Here is a 23,892-nt window from a genome sequence, read left to right on the forward strand (position 1 = left end):
GGAACTAATTGCAGGGAGATTGCTACTCCTCCAGCGCCAGAGACCACATGTTCACATCGAGGTTTTGCAGAAGTGAGCGCATCACTTTCACTAGTTATATTACGTTAACGCCAATATTATTATTTGGTAAAATATTTAATACAATGTTTTATAAACGTCTCACAGTCTTTGTTAGGGAGAAACACTGTCCCTGATTTGTAGGTGAACAGACAGACTCGGGAAATAAAAGCTTCCTCTTAATTCCAAGGTAGCACCAGGCAGCTGGAACCCCACCTCCGACCATCATTTGCAGTTTCTTGGTTCCTGAAGGAGGATTCCCGGAGAAACTGGTGATGGATCTGGGGCATGCCATATTAAAGTGCTGTTCGAATTCCGAAAAGTTGTAAGCGGTCATCAACCCAGCGTGTTTAATTGACTTAGCCAGAGTCAGCGAAGAGCCAACCCAGAACCCGGCTGTTGTACGGAGCCCTGCTTTCTCTCCTAAGGTCTGTAGGGGTCCACCCTTGTACCACCAGGGTGCTGGCTGCTGTCACCTCCACTTTTGTGTTGGTGTTAATCACCTGCCCCTCTGATCTTCAGTAAGAAATTGCTTAGTGGCAGAGTGAGAATGCAGGCCGGACTTGGCGAAGCCAACCTAATCGTCCCACACCTCCTATGAAGTTGAACTGACGTTTACTGGCTACTTGTCTGCTGGAACTCGTCTTTTAATGCTTATGAAATAATTCTTTGAATCAGGTATTACCTTTTGTATTGCAAATGAGGAAGATGGGTGGGCCTTAAATAGCTACATGAGAGCAAAGACCTTGTCTCTCTTTTTTTTTTTTTTTCAAATCAAATCACAGCATTTGGCACTTTAGACACTGATAATTTGTGACATGATAAACCCTGAGACAACTTGTGTGTGACCCAGAGTTGAGGGTTAGCGTCTGCATGTTGGCCATTTCCAAGTTAAACGACGAATTAGAGATTCATTTTTATTCTACTAAAATCATTAGTACTAAGGCATTATTTTAAAAGTATATATAGAACGAATAGAGCAGTGCATTGGGAAATACTAGGTGCTCAACAGTGGTAAGAGCCCACATTTATGATAACATTTCCTTACCAGCCAGACATTGCTCTAAGCACTTGATGTTATGTCAAGTTAATTTAATCCTGAGGACAACCTCATGAGCAAATAATTACTATTATGAACCATTTCACAGATGAGACAACTGAAACATGAAGAAATTAATTTGCTCAAGTTCACACAATCAGTAGTAGAAGCAAACATTTTTTAAAAAGAAAAAAACTCAGTGGGGCCCTGATTGTGGCTCAGTGGTAGCACGCTTGCCTAGCATGTGTGAGGCACTGGGTTGAATCCTCAGCACTGCATAAAAATAAATAAAGGTTAAAAAAAAAGTTAAAAAAAGAAAAAACTCAGGCAGGTAGGTGCTCTTAACCCTAAATATTCCTTATGTTGCTACACTGAAGTAGTGATTAGAGTAGTGGACTTAGAAGTCCAGAAAGTATTAAAGGAAGTCAAATGTGAAAAAGAAATTGAAGCACTTACTGTCCAAAATAAGGACATATGATTTGATAAGCTTCTGATTTGAAGAAATTAAGACAAATTGCTGATAACTGAAGATACCTGCCAGCCCCTCTTTGAAGGGTCATCTGTCCAGAGAAGGTGATTTTCTGTCTGCCACAATCAGGTGTATCCAACACCTACAAGATGGTGGTTTAGTGCTCTTGGGAGGACACAAGCAGAAAAGAGGTGGATGTTACAGACATACTCTCGTTGAGAGCCTTGAACTCCAGTTTTGTGGTGGCACATTTTGAAGACCTTTGAATAAAGAGTGCATAAACCAATCACTGGCTTCTCCAAGCCCCTCCCTACATTTATGATCTCTACTTGCTAAGGCGCACTTTCTGGGTTGGGAAGTAATTACTATGCCACAAATCTGTAAACTGATCCATTATGTGCATTAAAGAAGACTGGGACGTGCACAGAGCTTTCCCAGTTGTCATATTTCTATCCCTAATTTACAAACAAAACAAAATCCTGTGTAACTCAATAAGACTCATCCTGGCAACTAAAACTACATTTTCTACCAATAGTAATTCCCATGGCAAGTCCATGGGTTTTCTCAATGGTTATATTACTGTTTTGCTCTGGCAAAGGATTTATGAAAATATTCTGTCCCTCTCCTGGTTTATTAGCTTTCACAATCCTTTCTCTTTCCACTGACACCAGGCGATGTGTAAGACTCAGTTGTTATCCCAAGGTCCTTGAGATATATCTGTCCCACAGAGAAATTATTCTGTGGTGGCTTCTTTAAAAAGTTATTAACACTAGGCCAAATATCCATGATGCTACAATGACTGTAACAATTTTAAAAGCAAACCTTATACTAACAAAAATCCTGAGTTTTTTTTTAAGTTATATAGATGCTGCCAAGCTTGCGTGGTTTTATATATTCAGTGTGTTCATCAAAAAGTAGTTGTTCATGGACTACAGTTACTTTATATACTCCTTCCATAAGGTTATAAGCTCTTATCAGTGCAGTTTTGTTGAATAGGGAAATTGAAGTCTATTGTGTGACATCCTGTGCAGTGTCAACTAAATGTAGCTGAAATTCATTGTTTTAAATGGTAGCAACTATGCCATTACAGTGCCAGTTTAATAGCTGAGAGGATTCATGCTTCCATAGATTTTGTTTACCAACTCATCAGGACATAGAAAGCAAGAAGTGGGTCAGGGGCTTTAACTGAATATTAGAAAACTAAATGAGAATTTCCTGAAGATATTCTCAGCCTGATACCATGTGTTTATCATCATAAAATAGTAAGCCTGGAAACCCTCTTAAGGAATCCCTACCATTTACCCTCTGCAGAACTGTGGTTAATTCACTTAAGACATGTAAACGTCCGTATACTTAAAACAAGAACAACAGCAGCAGCAGCAACAACAACAAATATATCCCAGAAAACCTCCAGGCAAGGGTACTTTAGCTTATTGTTTCAAATGTTTATAAGATTCAGGAATCTTTTCCTGTGTGTAACCTAAATTCATTTCATTCCTACTTAGGCTGGTTTCCCAGTAGAGCTGGCGAGCATCTGGTGTCCACATCTGTGTTATAACCCTTTATGTGCTCCCAAACTATTATTAGATTCAGGATAAATTTCTTCATCATGTGCAAGATTTTCCATAACATTACATACCAGATTAATCACTTCTCTTGTGAAAAATGATGAAACAAATTATTGAAAAAAACAGTAGCGGTTATGAATGAGCAAAAGGAATATGTCTAAAATGAGTGACATTATAATGAATTTTTAAAAAAATCTTTCATATCTGTTAAGTAAAAAGAAATGTTTATATGTGGAAGTTTCATTTATCTTCTGTGCAAGTGAATGAAGAAGAAAAACAACAGAGGCATGTATTTCTGTTTCAAAGATATAGAGTTTTGGGGTGATTCTGTTACCTTTGGTCATTTTTGAAATATTTAATGAAAATAATTCCCATTACTTTTGTAGGATGTCATGTAGAACTGAAGAGCTAGTATATGAAACCTCGCAAGATGTTCAGTGTTAACTACTGTGGAAATCAAAGCAAAACAGAATCAAGTTATTCAATAGCATTTTACATTTAAAATAGAACTGAATACTATTTTTAAAAGGCCCACTGAGATCTTCTAGTTTCTAGTGACTTAAAGAAGGCAGAACTGACAGCAAATACATTGTTGGTGATAGAACAAATTTGTGCTCTCACTCTTTCCCACCTTGGAGGCAAACAAAATTAAAGGCAAATAATTCCATTTTGGACGGTTCCTCCAGTGTGGAGTTTTAGATGTTTACTGTACGGGGAAGACTTTCCACTGTCTTTGGGAGTCATTGTTTTGCTGCTTTTCCCCTGAAAGTTGCTCGGTTCTGCTGCAAAGATTTTAAAGGATGCTTTGTTGCCAGGCAGGCTAGGACGCATCCGTGACCTTATCAAAGTGGACGTGAAAGCTCTCAGATTTTCTTCTTTCTTTCTGTCCTCTCTTTTTTTTTTCCTTTTGCAACAGTAAATCTACTAATTTTACAGTCAGTTGAACAGCAATGGATTAATTTGTGTAAAGTCTGCATTCACAAAGGAAACCTGAACTTCAGTGGCTTGAATGCCTGAAACTGCAGTGTGATATTTGAAGGGTAGACACTCTAACAACTTGCTCTAGAAGGATGCAGGCAGGCCACTGTCACCTGCTTCTCAGCACAGGTGCTGACCCCTCGGTCGATGCAGGGCCTCCTGACAGGGTAGCAGGAAGGCTGGGTCTTTGTGTGCTACAGAGAACGCTTTTCCAATGACAAGGCCAGTTTTCTCCAGCAGCCTCAGGAAGCAGAAGAAAGGAGAGGTGAAGGTCACCACTAGGGTCATGATGGGTTAAATTTAGTTAACATCAGAGGTTATAGCTTTTAACAAGAGCTTCAAGAAAACTTATTCGAAGATGCAATTTGTTTCTTCTTTGTCCACTGTTATTTTTTTTTAACCCTATTGATGTGACAGCTTAACAAAGTTTTTACATGCTGGAGGTTTTCATCCTTTAAAGAATAAAGAACTGTGTTCCTAAAAGAGATGCAGGTGGAGGGCTTTATAAAGCTTCCATGATTTTCAAATTGGGAGCTTTAAAATAGGCTCCCTGCTTGGCTAAGTCAAAAATAATCTGTGAGGGATGTTGAAAAAATTCCCCATTAGAAATGGAGGAACACTTCAGCAATCAGATGGAGAGGCTCAAAGTTCTAGAAAATTCTTTGTATTTTTCTCTCAGCTGTCCTAGCATAGTTTTCCCAGTTGTTCAAAATTACCAAAGAGGCCTTCCCCTAGTTTCCCTGGGTGTAGGTCTCTAAATTTGGAGCATTATTCTGGGCAGAACAACTTGTTTATTATATTTCTATGTAGCAAAAATGATAGCCATAGATTTCTGTATATATGCTCCCTCTATAATTCCGCTACTCAACATTTTCTGTTCAAGGACTGATCTGTTATGGAAATAGGTCTCTCAAAAGAGAGTCATGTACACTTGAGCCTTTGAGTTGGAAATGTGTGCTTACCAAGGACTCAGGTTGAGTGTTCTTCCTCACACTGAGGCCTTGTGTGTCATTTAGATGTATTTCTCTCATAAACAAGAGGTTTGACCTTTAAAATGAGTTATATATGTTCATTTAGCTTAGGTTTTAGCATGCTGAACTTGGGGTTTCAAGACATACTGTCTACCTGATGTTCAACAAGGTAAATATATACACACATCTAAATGCCAAATTATAATAGGTGTTTGAAAACATCTTTGTTTCAGGTCAGGTGAGACTCATTTAATTATTACTTGGGAAATTAGCTCTCTTATATAAAAGAATGTCTAGGCATCCAAGCTTATTTCTTGAATGAATACAAAACTTTTTTATTCTTATCAGTTTGAAAAGTATTTTATGTAATAAATTATGAATTTTCTCACTTTCTGAAATATGGTAGAAGGGCTTTTCAAGGAACTGATATCATTACTGTTGTGCCTTATTATATGGTGGTATATAATGCAGTCAGATTTGTGTTACATGCCAATACACTGCATGGCCCAAGCTGTCATGGGTTTTGAGTTTGTAATTCTACTTCTTACAGATTTTCCTACTCCTCTCTTGCCATTATACTGGAAGTTACCTCTTCTTGCTGCTGTACTTGCCTAGCTAGCCTTAATAGTCCTCCCCTTCTGAAGTTCTACTGATGTCAAATCAGTCTCATCTGGCCTCATGCAGGCATCACTTAAGGGATCTTCTAGCTCTTCATCTCATCTTATTCCAAATCAGCCCATGCACCATTGCCAGAGTATGCTTGTCATAGTAAAGCTTCATTTATAACATTTCTTTGCAAAATGAAACAATAACAAAACCAACATAAACAAAATTCAAAACACTTTAGGTGGTTTTCCATGCCTCCCTGCTTAACTGAATGATGATTTTCCACTCTGGCATTTATCACCCTCTGCAACGTATCTATAGCCTTTTGTGGTGAAGGAGTCAGTCCATTTGCCTACTCTGCCCAGGCCTCTTTCTCAGAGTCTTTGCTCCTGCCACTAAAAGGGCTGCTTGATACCCAATGTCCTGTCATAGCCAACTGGAGCAGGACCTATAGGAAAGCAGTCCATAGACAGTGAAGGCTTGCCAGTTTGAACTGGGAGATTAGTTGGGTGTCAGAGGGTACTTGTGATAGAAGTACTAACTGGATATCTGTCCTCTTTCCCAGGCTTTAGCAGGCACAGGCTGCCCAGAATAATTCTGTACAGAAAGTTGTGTTCATATACCTACATCTGGACAATGGAATATATAAAGTGGGATAATCGTTAAGTCCTGGTATCCTAGCCTATCCTTTTTGTTCTGGTATAATCATTAATCAAATCAATTTCTCTTTCACAAGGATTCAAGTTTAGATAGCATATTATATGATAAGCCTAAGGCAGCAGATATGGAATGTGCAGCTTTCAGATAGTTCTCTGAAAAGGAGAGAGCCCTCCTCTTTCTCCCTTTCTTCCGTCCTGCTGGCTGGAAGGTGGACATAACTGTTGAGCTTCAGTGTCACTTTAGGATATGAGGGAATCATAGAATGGAAATCATGCATAACAGAGTAATGATTTAGGAGGAGTGGGTTCTCACACCAGAGCACATCATGCCAGCCTGAGGGTTAGGACCTTCAGGTTTCTTGAATATAAGAGAGAAATATGCTTTTATATTGCTGTCAAACCTACTTCTAAGCAATGCAGTACTTGAACTAAGACACCTTGAAAAGTGTTTCTTTCACTGTACAAGTCAATGCCATGTGCATGCTGAAGACCTTCAAGCAGGGGAGTTACTCTACAGAGAGAATGAAAACAGGAGACCTGAGACTCAGACTCCTTGAGAAAAAGGAGGAAGGGCCTTTATTTCTACCTTTCAAATTCCAGTCCCAGTGGGCTCCTCTGTCTTTCCTGCTCTGTCTCTAGGTAGATGACTTCCTGTTCATTGTGAGCAAATACAGTTAGAGCTTTCACTCTTTACCCAACAGTCAAGGGACAACTTGCTGTTCCCTAACCGTGCTTTACACTTTCCTGCCTCTGTGTTGTTTGTGCTCTCTCCTCTGCCTGGAACATGACTCTTTCAGCCCTGCCCAGGATCACCTCTCCGTGAAACCTTCCCTTAGCCCAACTGAGTGGATTTCTACCTTCTTTGCACTCCTGTCATTTTGCATAGGCCCATCCTGTGACATTTTCCCCATCTCCTAACATCGTTGAACGTCCTAACATCCTGCCCTTTGCATTGTTAGCTCCTCCAAGGCAAGGATTGTACTTTCATAAATTTCATGTCATCTAAACCACCCAGCCTATTGGTCTATGTATCATCAGCGTAGAGTTAAGTATGTGACGAACAGCGTGGACACAACAAAGCCTTTCCAAATGGTCCCTGAACTAAGAGCAGGCTCTCTCTGAGTAACGTATATGTGCTTTGCTGCAAGCCTTTGTGTCAGTTGGAGGGTTCCCCTTCCTTTCCTGGCTTTGAGTTGTAGGTGCTTAATAAGAAACCATGAGGTATTTCATGGCAGTTTTAGAAGGAAACTTTCTAGGTCACTATTCTAGATTAAATCTGGAGTGTCCCCCAAAGGTCCCTATGTTGGAAGCTCGGTCCCCAAAGTAGCAGTGTTCAGAGGTGGAGCTTTGGACAGTGATTGGATCATGAGGGCTCTGGTTCATTGCTGAAGGGAGGTGGTGGAAACATAGGAGGTGGGACCTCTGAAAGGAGTGAGTCCTTGGCACTGTGCCTTCAGGCACTTTATCCAGTCCCCCTGATCCTTTCCTCCCTGCTACCTCTTTCACTGCTTCCTGGCCACCATGAGGTGAGCAGCTTTGCCCCACCATACTCTCCCCACCACCATGATGTTCTGTTTCATCTTAGGCCCAAAACAATGGAGCCTGTTGACCTTGAACTGAAACCTCTGAAACCATAAACCAAAATAAATCTTTTCTCCTCTAAGGTAATTTTCTTAGATATTTTGTCACAGTGACAAAAAACTGACTAACACAATTACTATGGGAAGCTCTGCCAAGATAGGGATCTTTTGTCGAAACAAACTTTCATATTTATGACTCTATAGTCATAGACATTGACCACAAGTAGAAGCACAGAAAGTCTAAACAACGTATGAAAAAGTCACAGAGAAAGCCCATGTCTCAGAAAGGAGTACCAATAAGGTCTCTAGATTTCCTTGCATTAATTACTACTACATTATGAATTCTATTATCTGCAACCTACATTCAGTATACTTCCAATTGACAAACAGATTATTAAATGGTCACATAAAAGTAACATTGGGTTGATGTTTGTTGTACCCAAGTCAAGAAGATTAGATCTAGTTCACAACGTGGTTTAAAAGCCAGTGCAACCACCTCTTTCATTTTCTGTATATAATTGACAAATTTTATGACTGCTTGGACAAATGTTTGGATATTAATGCTCACAGTTAGGGCTGGGGAGGTAGCTCAGTTGGTAGAGTGCTTGCCTTACAAGCACAGGCCCTGGGTTCAATCCCCAGCACGGCCAAAAAAAAAAAAAAATTTAATGCTCACAGTCAACAATAGACATTGTAAAATGAATCCATGTGTAATTATAAGTGCAACTTTAAATTATTACCAAGAGAGCATTCAACTGAATTATGTGGGCTATTGAAAAAGTGTACATTTGCCTCACATGCTAATGTTCTGTAGTTGGGCTATAATTGATCAACCATTGGCAGATTATTGATTCCCTTTTCGTATTCAGTCATCACCTCTGACACAATAGGGTATGTGAATCATGGATGTAAATAATAGTCTGTCATAGAAGTTGCCACTGATTTTGCCGGTTTGGTTTTTAAATAAACTAGAATGATGTGAAGGTCTTCTGTTGACACCTGGCCAGTAGCTCACTTGCTCCTTGAATGGGAAGGAAAACTTGGTTTCACCTGACCTCACAGGAGCACCATCTTACCCAGCACCAGGTTAGGCAAGGCCACTGCCTGCTCCTCGGCTTTCACGCAAAATGACAATGCTGTGGGTCAAGGAACAAAAACTGGCTGAGACACACGCTGCTGTTATGTAACAAACTTGAGGAAAACAGAGCATTCTAAGGACAGAAAACAGAAAGGTCTAAAGAGTAGCATGTCAGCCTGCTGGCTGCAATACTGCCCAGGGCTGCAGACCTGGTGCCCGGGTGACTTGGGTCCAGGTGTCACTGGCTTGACAGATGCATGCTTTCCCCAGTGAGTCCACACCCCGTGGGGGTGGAGGCTGCTTAGATTTTACACTGTGGCCTTAGCAATTAAATAAAAAGTTACAGCAGAATATTCATGATGTTTGTTTCAAAGATGTCATAACTTTCATTTGATTAATGGTGATAAAATGTTATATAAAATGAAAATTTAAACACAACTGTATTTTGCATTTGGTGGTATAGAAATCAGTTTCATGGGAGAGATTTTATAAATTCAGCCTGTGCATAGATGGAATTTCATTTCTAAATTAACACATACAAATGGTTAACATATAAACTCTTTGTAAATGGGAAAGCATGTGATCTCCGGAAAAGGCAGATTTCTTGTTTTTACCAATAATTGTGTAAAATATTCTCACAAGAGGGGCTGGACCAGAGCTGACACTATATTCAAATGCCTCCTCTGCAAAGGGTTTGGGTGTCTACAGTGCTCTGGTTTGGGTATGAGTCCTATAGATTCCACTAGGTTTTCTGTTCTTTCTTCAGGCTTTCTAGAAAAAAGTCCAGACTCACAAGTTGAAGGGTTTCCATAGTCCTGCTGTGGACTCCTCCTGCATGTCCCACAGATGTTGTCCTGAAGGAGAATCAGGATTCTGAGGACAAATACTAAATCATTTGGTGAGTTTTGTCCCTAATACCACAACAAACGAATGACACATGGGTTTCCTGAGGCGGGCAGCACACACAGCCAAAGGAAAACTAATGGAAATATGTGCAGGATAGGGATTGCCAACAGAGAGGTCAGTGAGGGAGGCACGCCCAGTTAGAAAAGCCCCCAGCACACAGGACATGAGGAGTTAAATAAACGCAGGGAGCAGCTCTCCAAGCCCAGCAGCCTCCTGTTGGTGCACACCCTGGCTGGCCCCAGGGACACTCTAGGTGGTAGCATAGGATGCACGGTGCTGCCCTCTCCAGCTGTCTAATTTTCTGCTTCAGTGCCTTTTTGGAAATGATACTGTAACTTGGCCACAGACCTCCGATGACCCAGCAATGTGCACGTATAAAGGCGGGCGATGGGGGGCGGGGAGGAATAAGTGGCGGCAGATTGTGGTCCTCAGCCAGCAAGCACTGCCTGGCACTGCCCATCCTGTGCCGGCTGGCTGCCCCAGATCTGCCTCCCCGGAGCCTCTGGGCTTTTCCTGCCTCCACAACAAGGGCTAGGCAGACACGCTGTGTGCATTCTTCCCAGAAATACCTTTCAGGGATGCTGCCTCTGTCGTTTAGGATGGAGAAATTCTACCTTGTTTCTGAGAAAGGAAACTCTGGATCAGAAAAAAGCCTCAACACCCAAGAGTCCTGGTGCTCTACAGATTCTGGCCTCCTAGAGATCCCTGGCCCCAAATTGGAGGCAAAATGACTTCAGGGCACAATGTTAAAATAATCACATATGACTTTTTTTATTTTCACATACATACATATATGTACATAGCCATTTATGTGTCAGGCACTCTTGCAAGCACTTCACATAAATTGACTTATTTAGTTCTCGTTTAAAAACCCTATGAATAAGTACTGTTATTGTTTTCATTTTCATAGGTAAGGAAACTGAGGCAAGAAAAGTTGTCCTTGTCTAAGTTCATTCAACTACTAGATGGCAGAGATGGGATTAGAAGCTAAGAAATCTGTCTCCAGAGCCCACACTCTTTGCTACTATATGACCAATGATGGCACAACTACTACTGGTCTATGCTATTTGTGTAATCATAATAATAACATAGTATTATTATTAAACCGAATATATACCTAGGTCTCTCTTAAAGTTAGAGTTCTAGAACTTCCTTAACTTCTCAAAAATACTGTTAGGTGGGTAATACTGAAAATTGCCTACTATGAAGGAATATGATATTGGTATTTTCTTTATTCTCAAATTTGTTTGTGTTCAGTATGGAGAGAAAGACTTTATAGTGCAAATTGGAGAACCTGGATTTATTACCAAGCTCCGTATTTTACCTGTGGTGGGTCCTTGCACAAGTAATTTTGACTGTCTGGAGCCCTGCTTCTTCTGTAACATGAGACAATAGTGACTCAGAAATGCAAGGATCAAAAAAGAGAAAATACTTTGAAAACTGTAAAGCAAAATACAAAAGCTTCTTACAATACTCATTCTGAGTTTTTTTAAACTTCTCTATGTAGACTAAAGGGGAGAGGTACTGTGCAAACCAGTGCTACTCAAAGTGCAACCTACAGAATAGCTGTACCAGCACTATTGGGAAGCTTGTTAGAAATGCAACTTCATGGCCCCTTCTCAGACATACTGATTCCAAAACTATGAGCATGGAGGGTGATTTGGATGTGTGCTAAAATTTGAGAAGTGCCAAGGTGGAACGTTTATCCACTCATTCAGTAAATACTTAGGGACTATCTCCAAAGTGCCAGTCACTGTTAGGAAGACAAGACTCAGTTGCTATCCTCAGTGACAGTATATTCTTAATGAACTCCTTCTCACCCGTCAAGATTCTGTTCCAATGCCGACTCAGGCACACCACTGCCACAGTGGACCAGACTGTGGTCCACACTCCTGCAGCAGGACACTAGTGCCTACCTACATTTGCAGTTCTGCTCTCAAGCCCAGCCGTGTCCAGTCATTCCAAATTACTCTCCCAAAACGTTCTCTCTGGCCATCATGCTTTTGTGCCCGTTGACCTCTCTGCCAGCAAGCCTTCCTCCATCTCCCCTAGGCATCCTTCAAGACAACTCAGTTGAAGACCTTCCCCACCCTCCACATGGGAGGTCACCTCTCAGCATTTTGTTGGTGCCTCTGTTACTCACCTCTCAGGTTGGATGGTAAAATTTATTATTTTATTTATTTATTTATTTATTTATTTATTTATTTATTGGTTTCTGTATCTTCAGGGCTCAATACTTTAGGTAGTCAGGGCTCCTGAATGTGCACTGATGAAAGACAAGAATGAAGAAGAAAGAAGAAAGAGAGAGTGAATGGGAACAAGGGAGGCAAGGTGGGCAGGAACTCTTAGAATGTGGTGATGTGCTGAAATTTCTCTCTCTCTCTCTCTCTCTCTCTCTCTCCTTTGTCAGGCATCAGCTCTGTTCATCTGTTGAGTTGCAAACGGGATGAATTTTGTCTTTTGGGTCAAAGAGACTATTCTTGCTATAGAAACGATCTGCAAATGCTAAACCCAGTAAATATTTGTTTCCCATCAACTCTGTGTAGAGCATCTCAGATGCTGTGAACAAGACCCCCTCCTTGCCCTTAGGCAACTCTAAATCCAACGGAGAGAAAGACAACTACGACTTCAGCTTCCTGTGTTGGGAGTGGTGGCCACTGCTTCACCAGAGAAGGGGCAGGCTCCAAAGAAACCCACAGCAACAGATAGGCAGGGTCAGGGAAAGCAGGACCCCCACACTTGGATGAAGAAGGAAAGCGAAAGGAACTCAAAAGAGGGGCCATTCTCTGAGTCCAGGTAGCAGAGGGTTTCAACTCAACTTTACAAAGAGAAATGACAATGAATATAACAATTCTTATCACTGTAGTTTATGGTACAATAAACTATAGGGGAAGTGGTATAAAGTTCGCAATCTATAGTGCAGATGTAATCATGTCCCTTTCCTTATTTTAATAAGGGGGAGGGTTAAGGACCTCTGCTTGGTATTGGTAATAATTAATAACTGAAATAGACATCTCTTCTCTGATGACTGCCATTCAAAATCCTGGCCACAGAAGGAGGAAACTGAGGTAAACAACAGCCCTTTGGAGTACTGCCTGAAGGAAGCCTAGTTTTGGAGCTGGGAACACTACAAAAGAACCATTTCTGCACCTGACCAGTAAGAACAGCTTTAGTAGGAACACAGCTGAAGCCGGACGAGCAAGGCCGAGCGAGAGGCAGGGGAAGTTCATTTCTGATGATCCCTGAAATCATCTCCCCGCAAAGAGCTCTCTTTCCTCTCCCAGATCTGGACGCTGCCGCTGACCATAGCCCTCCAGTGTCTCTCTGCACTCTACACTCAGTGGGGGATTTCAGGTCAGCATTAGGGGGAGACCGTTTATTCCATGGGTTGACAGTTTGCAAACTCTTCTAACCAGTGCAGGTAGGGTGGATGCCGCCGCCCTCTGCCAAGATCCGCACTCCTTCCAGAGTTGTCCACTGAGAGTCACGTCCTGGCGATGCTCCTGGAGACCTTATTCAAGGACAGCTGACCTTTTTGGCACTGTGGTTTGGAGGTGGAAAGTGGGAAGGATGCTGGTGAGGAGGAGGTGCAGAAGGGAAGATGGGACTGGGGTGTTTACATGGAATTATGTTCCCAGAAGTGCACAGCCTCATTTGAAATATTGATTCCACTGTGAAGGTCACAGCCCAGCTTTTATTGTGCTTTGAGAGGGGCTGTTATACATCTTGGTCTCGCTTTTAGAGTTGCCTCCTATATTGGTGGCGCTCCAGCTTTGCTGAAGTAGTGTTTAAAAAAGAAAGTAGTAATTATGAACTGTACACCCAGATGCGGGGATCAGAGTGAACGCGGAACAAAAGCTTCCCCATAAGCCTTGGACTCCCACTGCTTCAGGGGGAATCTGGAATCCTCATCGTGTCAAGCTAAAACGAGTTCTTGAAATAAATTAAGGATTCGCCCTTGAAATCCATCCACATTGGCTTCTCAGGGCCACATTCTGACTTTTGCACTGTATTGTTCAAGCCTCCGTCCTTCCCGCAGAACTGGGGCAGGGGCTGGAGGTTGGCAAGGGAAAAAAATGTAGATTGAAATGTTTGATCCTAAAGGCAACCTGTAAGAACTATGAGAAATAATGAGACGGTGGTTGGTCTAAGCCACCATATTACTAGTAACAGATAAAACATAATCCACTAGACTAATATTAAGCACATTATTACTTTTTGGGAAATCAAAAAGGTAGGACTTACCAAATTCCAGAAAGGTATTTATATGCTAGTCTTTTAATAGAATCCTAAAAATTAATTCAACAAGCCAAAACAAACAAACAGAAACAGAAACATGAATAGTGTTCATTTTGGCATTATTATTTTTAAAACTTACAATTAATCTAATGGAGCAAAAATTAATTGTAGGTTTACTAAATTGTGATACATCAATGCATAGGGATGGTAAATTTCTGTTTTTTAAAAATGATACAATAGAATTCCTCTTGTGAACTCAACTGAAACCAATGATAAAAAATGAATCCTTATTTAAATATTCCTTTTTACTTAAAGAATATAGAATTACACTTATATGCCTGCCTTCTGATGCAGAGCCAAAGCTGTTTTTGCTGCCTGGGAGTTCTACACTATCTTTTGCATAATCATATCTACACACTGCTGTGTATAAAATTTGAAAACATTTGAGAAGCTATTTGAATGCAAAATGGTATAGATCTCCCTCTCCCAAGGTTTTTAGTTTTCTACATCTATGTCAGTAACCTTTATTTTTTAGCGACTCATTTCTATTGAAGTTTGCAACTTAGTTTTTATGATTCTTTCTACACTCACAATTAAATGATTTATATAATACTGTCATGTATCACTTAACCACAGAGAGACTGTTCTGAGAAATGGGTCATTAGGTAATTTGGTCATTGTTCAATCATGCTAGGGTACACTCACACAAACCTCAATGGTATGGCCTACTACCTAGGCTACTTTGTGTTCTTACAGGAGCCCTATGTATGCAGTCTGCCAATGCCTGAGACATTATTTTCAGTGCACGACTGTATATAATTAAATCATGTGATTATAATATTGAGTATGCTGACAAGAACAGAATTTGGGGGAAAACACAGACTTTTAATCAGAGGACAATCCAATAGGTGAGAGCAGAAGTGTGCAGGTGTGCCCAGAGCAGTCTCCAGTACTCAGAATGTCCCTGACTCTGGGTCATCAAGCTGAGCACTCAGTCAAGGCCAAGGAGACCTGTGGGTGCCATGTATGGGTGGTCAAGGGGAGGGCAGTAAAAGGTGTTCTGTTCTAAACATGAATACTACTACGATACAGTAGCATCATGTTTTAATGTTAAACGAAGAAACACTGAATGCAGAACTGTGATGAAGGCAGAAAGGAATATGAAATGTCCAGATGCAAAGACTGTGACGATGATCTCAAAAAAACAGTTCCAGCAGGATTGGGAGGGGCACACCTGTCATCCCAGCAACTCAGGAGGCTGAGGCAGGAGGATCTCAAGTTCCAGGCCAGTCTCAGCAATTTAACAAGGCCTCTTAGTAACCTAGTAAGACCCTGTCTCAAATAAAAAAATAAAAAGGGCTGGGGATGTAGCTCAGTGGGAAAGTACCCCTGAGTTCAATTCCTGGTACAAAACAAAGCAAAACAAAAACAGTTCCAATCACCACCAAGTGAGGACTGTTATTGTTGCCACGCAAACACACGTTCAAGCCCAAGGTCCACCCCTCATCTCTGTTAAACTCACTTCATGGTTGAAGACATAGAGATGTTTAGGCAGGACCAAGGAAAGACTTTGCCCAGCAAGCCTGTTAGAAACTTATAAAAGTAAAACATGAAGGGGTAGAAAGTACTTCTTAGTCAATCTTTGTTGGATGAAGCATGAGTGCTGTGAAATTTCTTTTTATAACTATGTCTGCAGTCCAAGGGACCAGCTTGAGTTTCTCCCAGTCTTCTGTATTTGTAAAATGGCAACCATTCAGTAGCCTCTAAACAAAATTTATAACTCTTTTCTGACATCCAGTCCTGTGAAGTATTCATCCTGGGAATGATTCTTGTGATACGCTTGTAAATTTTTGATCATTTTACCCTTTTTGATAGAGAAGAGAAATTAGTAGAGTCTAAATTAGCTGAGAAGAAAAGAGTCAGGATGAAATTTCACAGTTTGGCTTGGAAAGTTATTATGTTTTAATATCACTTCCTTTAACGTTTGGATAATTGACGACCATTAAACCAAATAATATAAGTAAAATTTATTCGGCACTCAGTTCACGAGTACCAGGCATTGTTGTAGCAGCTGGGCACACAGTGTAGAATGTCACAAGCCCGCCTTCAGAGGACTCATACCACCCTTGAACACTGAGACGGTGTCAGGGTTTAGCTGTGCACTCCTCTCATTTTGTGGACAAAGAAACTGAAGCATGGAGAGGGTGAGCTTGAACTTGCCTTTTAATCTTGATTTCTGACTTTTATTAGTGAGTGAGTTAGCAAATAGAGCAGAGTTGATTCTAACCACACATGATTCTGGAAAGGCAAAATTATGGAGGTAGCAAAAGGATTAGTGGTTGTCAGGGCTTGGGGGAGAAGAGGATGAGTAGGTGGAACACAGAAGATTATTTTTTTTTTATGAGAGTTGAATTATTCTGTGTGATACTCTGAGGGTGGACGCATGTTGTCCAAACCCACCAAATGTGTAGCAGCAAGAGTGAACCCTAATGGTAAGTGTGCACTCTGGGTGATCACAATGTATCTGTGTAGGTTCACAGATGGTGGCAAATGCCCCCCTCTGCTGATGATCTTGACAATGGGGGACACTGGTCATGTGTGGGGACAAAGGGAATCCATGGGAACTCTGTCCCTTCTGCTCAATTTTGCTGTGAACCTAAAACTGTTCTTAAATATAATGACAGTCATTAAAAAAAAAAACTGTGAAGTTCAATTATAATTAACTTCTTTAATCTATTTTAATAATTGGTTGGAGTTTTCTGAGTTTATTATTTATATTTGCTTATATATTACATTTGGAAGTCCCCAGAATAATTAATCAATAAAAGTCAACATTTAAGAAAAGCAAATAAGACAGAGGGTCTAGAAGGAAAACAACCAAGCTCTGTGGACTCACCTGGATCTGAGCTCAGTTAGGCACCCACCTCTGCTACCAAGAAGGAACGAACAGTGGTCAGTCTGGATACAGAGTTCATCGTCATCCCACGTGATGGAAGGACACAGAAGAACTTGAAAAGTAAGCCAGGATTCTTATCTTTCAGTTTTTCCTCCCAAGAGAAATAACAAAAAAGACCAGAAATGGATGGGATTCTGCTTGCTTGCCTTCCTTCCTTCCTTCCTTCCTTTCTTTCTTTTTAAATAATCGAATGGGTCAGAGAGAACTTCCTATAAAACAACTTTGTTTTATCCTTCAAAACCCATCCATTCCCTTAACTCCATTGGGATTGCTTTTTCACCTTTCAGTAAAGCAGGTCCTTGTGCCAATGCTGATAGACAGACTCCATCCTCTCTGAGAACAGCAGAGGCAATTCCTCAGCTTCCCCTCTGCCTAGTTTGCCTTGGTCTTGCCTGAGGCAGTCTCAGGGAAGAGCAGCCTCTGGGCCTGTCGACCTTACCTGGGAGCTGGAAAGGCTCCACCACAAAGCCAGAGTCAGAAAGTGCATTAAAGGGGAAGATTTGCTAATGATCCACTTCTGCTGAGGTTGGGCCAGACCTACATACTGTTGGTCCTCGGGAGCAAAGCAAAGGCCTGTGGGCAAGGGCTGGAGCCCACGTCTCTCCATGCTGTGTACCTGGAGCACCTATCCACATAGCCCACAGTGACCAAGGGTACTGACCACTGGGTGCCCCTGTGGCAGCCCACCCCCACCACAGATGGCAAAGGTCCCATATTTCAACACTGACTTCCTTATCAAAAACAATATACTTCTTCTCAAGTGGTTTTGTGGGCAAGAACCCAAGAGCTGAAATAATCCCTACCCTGAAGAAGACACTGAGACATAAAATGAATACACCACCAGTGTAACTCCACAAGAATGGGAAGTTATACTTCAAGTATATATGATATGTCAAAATACATCCTACAGTTATATACAAATGAAAAGAACAAATAAAAATAAGATAAAATTTTAAAGAATTAAAAATAAAGAAGACACTGAGATTATTTGGCTGGAAGGAACTTTTGAGTTTATTGGAAGCAGGCTTGTCTGAATAATATGCTACTACTGGAGATGACCTCTTCTTTAGATCAAGTTTCCTGTGCTCTAGTTTTTGCAACTCAAAGCACCGTCATGCATGTGATTTGTGGCTGAGGTCCTGAAAATCTACATGGAATCGAGAAGTTCTTCTAACCTATACACATTGCTAGAAACTCCCCCCCAAAATAACTAATAGTAATAGCATCTTATTTAGTGTTTGCCAATTACTTCCCAGCCAGAAGCCAAACCCAAGACTCTGAGCTTTTGACCTTTATGCTATTATGCTATCACTGACTATATGGGTGGTGGCCATGTTTTTCTCATCCTTATGATGACCCTGAAAGATGTTGTTTTAACCTCGTTTTCCAAATGCGGAATCAGGGCTCAGAGAAGTTAATAGCTTGCCTGACGTTGCACAACTAACAAGAATTTGGTGCAGATTTCTAAACCCACCTCTGTCTGACTCCCAGGCCACATTCATCCCCTAAACCACACTGTCCTGTGGCAGAAGCAGCATCTGTTCAGAGAAAAGAACTGGCTCAAAATGTGCAGGGAGTGAAGTCATTTTGGAGATGGACTCGAATGTTACAGCTGGAAGAAATGATTGCATTGAGGGTTTTTCAATGTCAGGATCCATGGATAGTCAGCTCATTTGAGTGGCTAGTGTGTGACCTGTTGGATCTGGGGAGTGATGCATGATTCTCTGGATTTGAGGGTGGCGTGTGACCTCCTGAATTGGAGGAATGGCGTGTAACCCCCTTGATTTTTGAGCAGATGAAGAAACTGAACCAGAAAGACAACGTGACTTGCCCATGGTCACAGAACTAGTTGTTTGTAGACTCAAATGATCAGCCTCTCTTCTCCTTTCAGCAAAATAAATCCTTTTATCTTCTAGAGCATGGAAAATTGGATCTGAATGCTTCCTTTTCTCCTAAGTGTGATGTCTAAGGCCAGAGTTCTTCACAAAGTGGGACATTTGATGCACAAAAGCTCTGACTACTGGATTGGAGAGGCAGGCACAGGTGCCTTAGGCCTCTGCCTCCCTGCTGCTTCCTCCATCCCTGAACACAGACAGCCTGTTGGAATGGGGGAGGAAGGCAGGGTTAAAAGGAATTAGCAAGACCTAGAAGCACGCACGCAATGAGTCAGAACTTGATCTGTCCATGAGAACAGGCCTAGGATGCCAGGCCCCACCTTAACCAGCGGGGACAAGTTCCAAGATGCCTAGTAGGTGTCTGGAACCATGGATAGCATGGAATCAAAGACACACACCCACCCACCCACACACACACACACACACACACACACACACACACACAAAAAAAAAGTGTTTTTTCACAAGCATGCCTAACTATGATAAAGTTTTTTGGTAAGTTAGGCACAGTAAGAGTAATTAACAACATTAATAACAAAATAGAGTAATTGTGCCAGAGTTTCTTTTTTAATTAATGAATTATTTCCGGAATTTTCCACTAGATATTTTCATTCCTCAGTTGACTGGGGATAACTGAAGCTGAAACTGTGGAAATTAATGCTGCAAATGGGGGAACTATTGTATAGTATTTTATGACCAGTATTTCTTCCTACTTGGGCGCTGCCTCACCATAGGAGGTCAGCCTTGGACACCTTGGCCAGTTCACCAGGGAGAGGGCAGCACCAGGTCACCCTGCAGCCTTGGCCAGGAAATCCCAAAGAGGGAAAGGGATGTTGCCTGGAGAGCACCCTTGCATCCTGGAATGGAGACCCAAGAAGTCCAGTAGACTCAGGCAAGCCAAATCCCCCACTGTGTGTTGGGTACCTGCCCACAATTGGCATCACTCAGTCCTTTTTATATTTAAATAAGCAAAGTCTGGAAACTGTAGGAGATGCTTGTGCCAGGTGATTCACTGGGAATGCTAGCTGAAATCTTTAGCTTTCATCCTCAAAGGTCTACGATGACAGACAGGGCCAGGCCCAGACCCACCCTACCTGTCATGTCAAGACAGCCTGCTGCCTGCAGCTGAAAGATCAAATTGCACTGTCTCCAGGGCTTCATGCCACAGGTAACCCTCTGTCGGTTTTATAGGAGTTCATTCTTAAAAGATACAGTCTTCATTTGGATGAACACCAACAAGACATTCTGGAAAAGAAAAGAAATCCACCCCCCTACCCCCGGGGTAATTTAAGTGGAGATATTTCCATTAAGGAGATGAATGTAGTACCACCTCTCACCTGGTCTCCTGAAAAGCATCCTGTCTGATTCTACTTTTCCCTATCTCATCTTCCTTCCAACTTGTTCTCCACCTGGCAGCTAGGAGGGGTCTTGCTTGTTTGCTGTGGTGGTAAAATACACAGAAGATTTGCCATCTTACCCATTTCTTGGTGTACAGTTTGGTGATATTAAGTATAGGCACGAAGTTGTGCAACCACCATCACCAGCCATCTTCAGAACTCCTCATCTTGACAGATGAAAACTCTGTCCCCATTAAACAACAGATTCCTATTCTCCCCTCCCTCCTGGCAGTTGCCATTCTACTCTGTGTCCCTGTGAGTTTGACTACCTCCCATAAGTGGAATCATACAGCATTTGTTGTTATATGACGGTCATATTCATTTAGCACATGTCCTTGGGGCTCATCCAACTGCAGCATGTGACAGGATTTCCTTCCTTTTTAAGGCTGAATACCATTCCATATTTTGTTTAACCATCCATCTGTTGATGGACACTGGGATCGTTTTAGAATGTTAAGTTGTAATCCAATTATACCCCTGCAGGTGGCAGAAATCTTTGCTCAGCTATCTGTTCCCCCTGTGCAGAATGACCTCATCATTCTCCCTCCATCCCCGGGACACTGCCCTCCAAACTCCCTGGTGTCTCTGAATCCCTCGGAGCCACAGTTTTCTCACCTGTCTCTACCTGATTAACTCACCCTGCAGGCCCAACCCAGATCTGAGGTCTCATCCTGGTCAGAAGTGTCTCAGGCACCTTGGTGTCTCCTCACAGCGTGGCACAGACCGTGATTATACATCTGGTTCTCTCTGTGAGATCTTCCCCCAAGCCCAGTGTGTAACTCCCCACCGTAGTCCTGCGCTGAACAGAATGCCTAACAGACAGTAGCGACAGTAGCACTCAACCAAGAGGAAAGAAATGGAAGAATGAATGTCAGAGAGCTCTCAGGCTGAGCCAGGCTGACTCAGATTTGGACTTTGGCTCTGATGGTCTTAAGTGAGGCTCCTAGCTTTTCTGGGCTCCAGTGTCTTCATCTGCATTAGGGATAATCCTACCCATCTCATAAATTTGTTGGAAGAATTTAGAGAACAAAGCACTAGCACAGTGCCTGACACATAGTAGGTACCCAGCAATGTCACTGTCCTTCTTCTTCTGACCCCCAATCCAGGCTGAAGTAAAATATGAATCAGAACACACTTGGTTCTATAATCATTCCCAAATTGTACTGGCTCATAGGTAAGGTGGAATTTCTCTTAGAGAGAGGATGATGGAAGGTTCTGGAACCCCAGGCACCTTGAAAAGTTTAGAGACGTCTTGCAAGACCCAAACATCTCCTTTGTCCAGGAGGAGGGCTCAACATGGTCATGTAAAATCACCAGTGGCTCAGGACAGTGTTTTCATTTCCCCTTCCCTGTCCTGGGCCGGCTGAGCTCAGAGTCCAGCATCTGCACATCTGGCAGCAGGCCCCATTCCTGGTCCCCCTGGGGCAGGCCCTGGGGGTGTTAGTGGACATTCCCAGAGCAAAAAGGAGTACAAATTCACACGCAGTTGTGGAATGATTTGCAGAATGGGTTTTCCAGCTGGAAACAGTAGGGAGTCTTGCCAGTGCTCTCTGGTTGAAAGAGAAACTGGCAACTCGTTTTTCTAGGTTTGCTTCTTTCAGATCCACGGTGACAAAAGAAGGCCCATTATGTGGGGCACCTCCCCTGGGACTTCCTCTTCAAATATCAGCGGGGGCAGGCTCCTCCTATGCAAATCATTTCCAGCATTTATTCTGATTTTCATTAACAGGATATCTCCTGGGTCATCATCCTGGTCAGAACATTGCACAAACCAGAAGAGCTCAGCAAGGAGAAGGGGAGAGATCTCATCTTTGTTAAGGAGGTAGGTTTTTATTCCCATCTCCTCTGCCTGGTCCATGTGATTGGCTGCATCATCCAAATCCAAAATGCTCTATTTTTTTTTTTTTAATGAAGAATAAAATAAAGCTGAGATTAACTATTCCTGGATTCAGAAGCCCCAGAATCACACAGGGGTTTGGAATTTGACCTATTTGCACACCCCCGCACAATGCCATGCTTGTATCTAGGAGATGGGCCAGATGCGAGGTAGAACATGCATGTCAATTGTGCAGAGGATGTTCTCATTGCAAAGACGCCTTACTGAGGACACATCCCCTTGCAGTGGAGAATTTATGTGTGCAGGAAATGCTAGAGGAGAGGTTTCCATCACTTCCTCTTTTGGAATAAAAATCATGTTTTATTTCTCCTTGGGGTACCTGGAGATGAAGGGGGAACACTTTCACACCTATTCTGCTCCTGCCCACTTACCTTGAATGCCACATTGTCACAGTTTGCCACTTGACTTGTTTGCACACTAAGCTCACTGAGGGCCACTCTTTTATATTCTGTGTGGAGTACTTGTCAGCCTGTCTCTAAATTTATCCCTTCTTTGTGCTAATATGACCCCTGGCTTTGATAAAGTTTTGATTCTTAAATAATAAAAGTGAGAGAACAGAACTATATATAAGATATAAGCTCAGTTATGAATAACTCCCCAAGCCTAGTATGTGCACGTGCGCACGCGCACCCACACACACACGCTTTTAAAAATTAATTATGTTAAAAGAGGTTATCTCTAGGTGGTTGAGATTATAATTGGTTTTTAGTTTCTTTTTTATATTTTATTCAAAGTGTCTATAGAAACCTATATTACTTTTAATCCAAAAAGAAATAAACATTTTATTTCCTTTTCAAAAATACCCTTGAAACTGGTTACTTCTTAAGTAGTCATCTGGCAACATTTTCAGAGGACTTAATTAACAACCAGCTTAGTGCAAGGTAATGGAGACATAAAACATGCCAATTAATACCTGAGGTTGGAGAAGAGACAAGAGCAGTGACAGGGAAGTGACAGGGGCCATGGTCACCAGGGTGAAATCACCAACCTCATGACCTTCTTAGTGATGCTTTTCTGGGTCTCACATGTCTACCCAGCCTCCATCTCCACATATCCTACGACAGGAGGAACTCTCGGCAGCCCTCAATCCTGCAGTTGGAGGACCTCCACACTGGGCTTTAAGGTGACAATGGCACTGTCTTAATTCATTTTGTGTGGCTATAATAGAATACCTGAGAATGGGAAACTTATTTGTAAAAAATCAGCTGATGCAGTTGGGAGGCTGACACAGGAGGAACATGAGTTCAAAGTCAGCCTCAGCAATTTAGTGAGGACCTAAGCAACTCAGTAAGACCCTGTCTCTAAAATACAGAAAAGAGCTGGGGTGTGGCTCAGTGGTTAAGTGCCCCTGAGTTCAATCCCTGGTACCAAACAAACAAACAAACAAAAACCCCACAAAAAACAAAACAAAAAAAACCCAGCTTATCCCTCACTGTTCTGGAGGATGGGAAGTTTAACATCAAGGTGCTGACATCTGGTGAAGGCCTTACCACATCCTCACATGAAGGGCAGAAAGGGCCAAACTCCCTCCATGGAGCCCTTTCATAATGGCATAAATCCATTCTCCAAACACCTGCCCCCAAATCCTGCCTTTCCA

The 23,892-nt window shown here is 42.0% G+C and overlaps 1 long non-coding RNA gene and 1 other non-coding gene across 2 annotated transcripts; both read left to right on the forward strand.

The window, feature by feature from the left end:
• The first annotated feature begins 251 nt into the window (after window positions 1–251).
• On the forward strand, window positions 252–16,825 carry LOC124984721 (uncharacterized). Its single transcript, XR_007108743.1, has 3 exons — window positions 252–735; window positions 9,772–9,903; window positions 12,322–16,825. It is a non-coding gene; the product is annotated as an uncharacterized LOC124984721 (long non-coding RNA).
• Trnav-uac (transfer RNA valine (anticodon UAC)) lies at window positions 8,502–8,577 on the forward strand. The gene has a single exon. It is a non-coding gene; the product is annotated as a tRNA-Val (tRNA).
• Window positions 16,826–23,892: the final 7,067 nt, after the last annotated feature.

The sequence above is a fragment of the Sciurus carolinensis genome, chromosome 5 (genome assembly GCF_902686445.1).
Source record: "Sciurus carolinensis chromosome 5, mSciCar1.2, whole genome shotgun sequence".
In the NCBI taxonomy this organism is placed as follows: domain Eukaryota; kingdom Metazoa; phylum Chordata; class Mammalia; order Rodentia; family Sciuridae; genus Sciurus; species Sciurus carolinensis.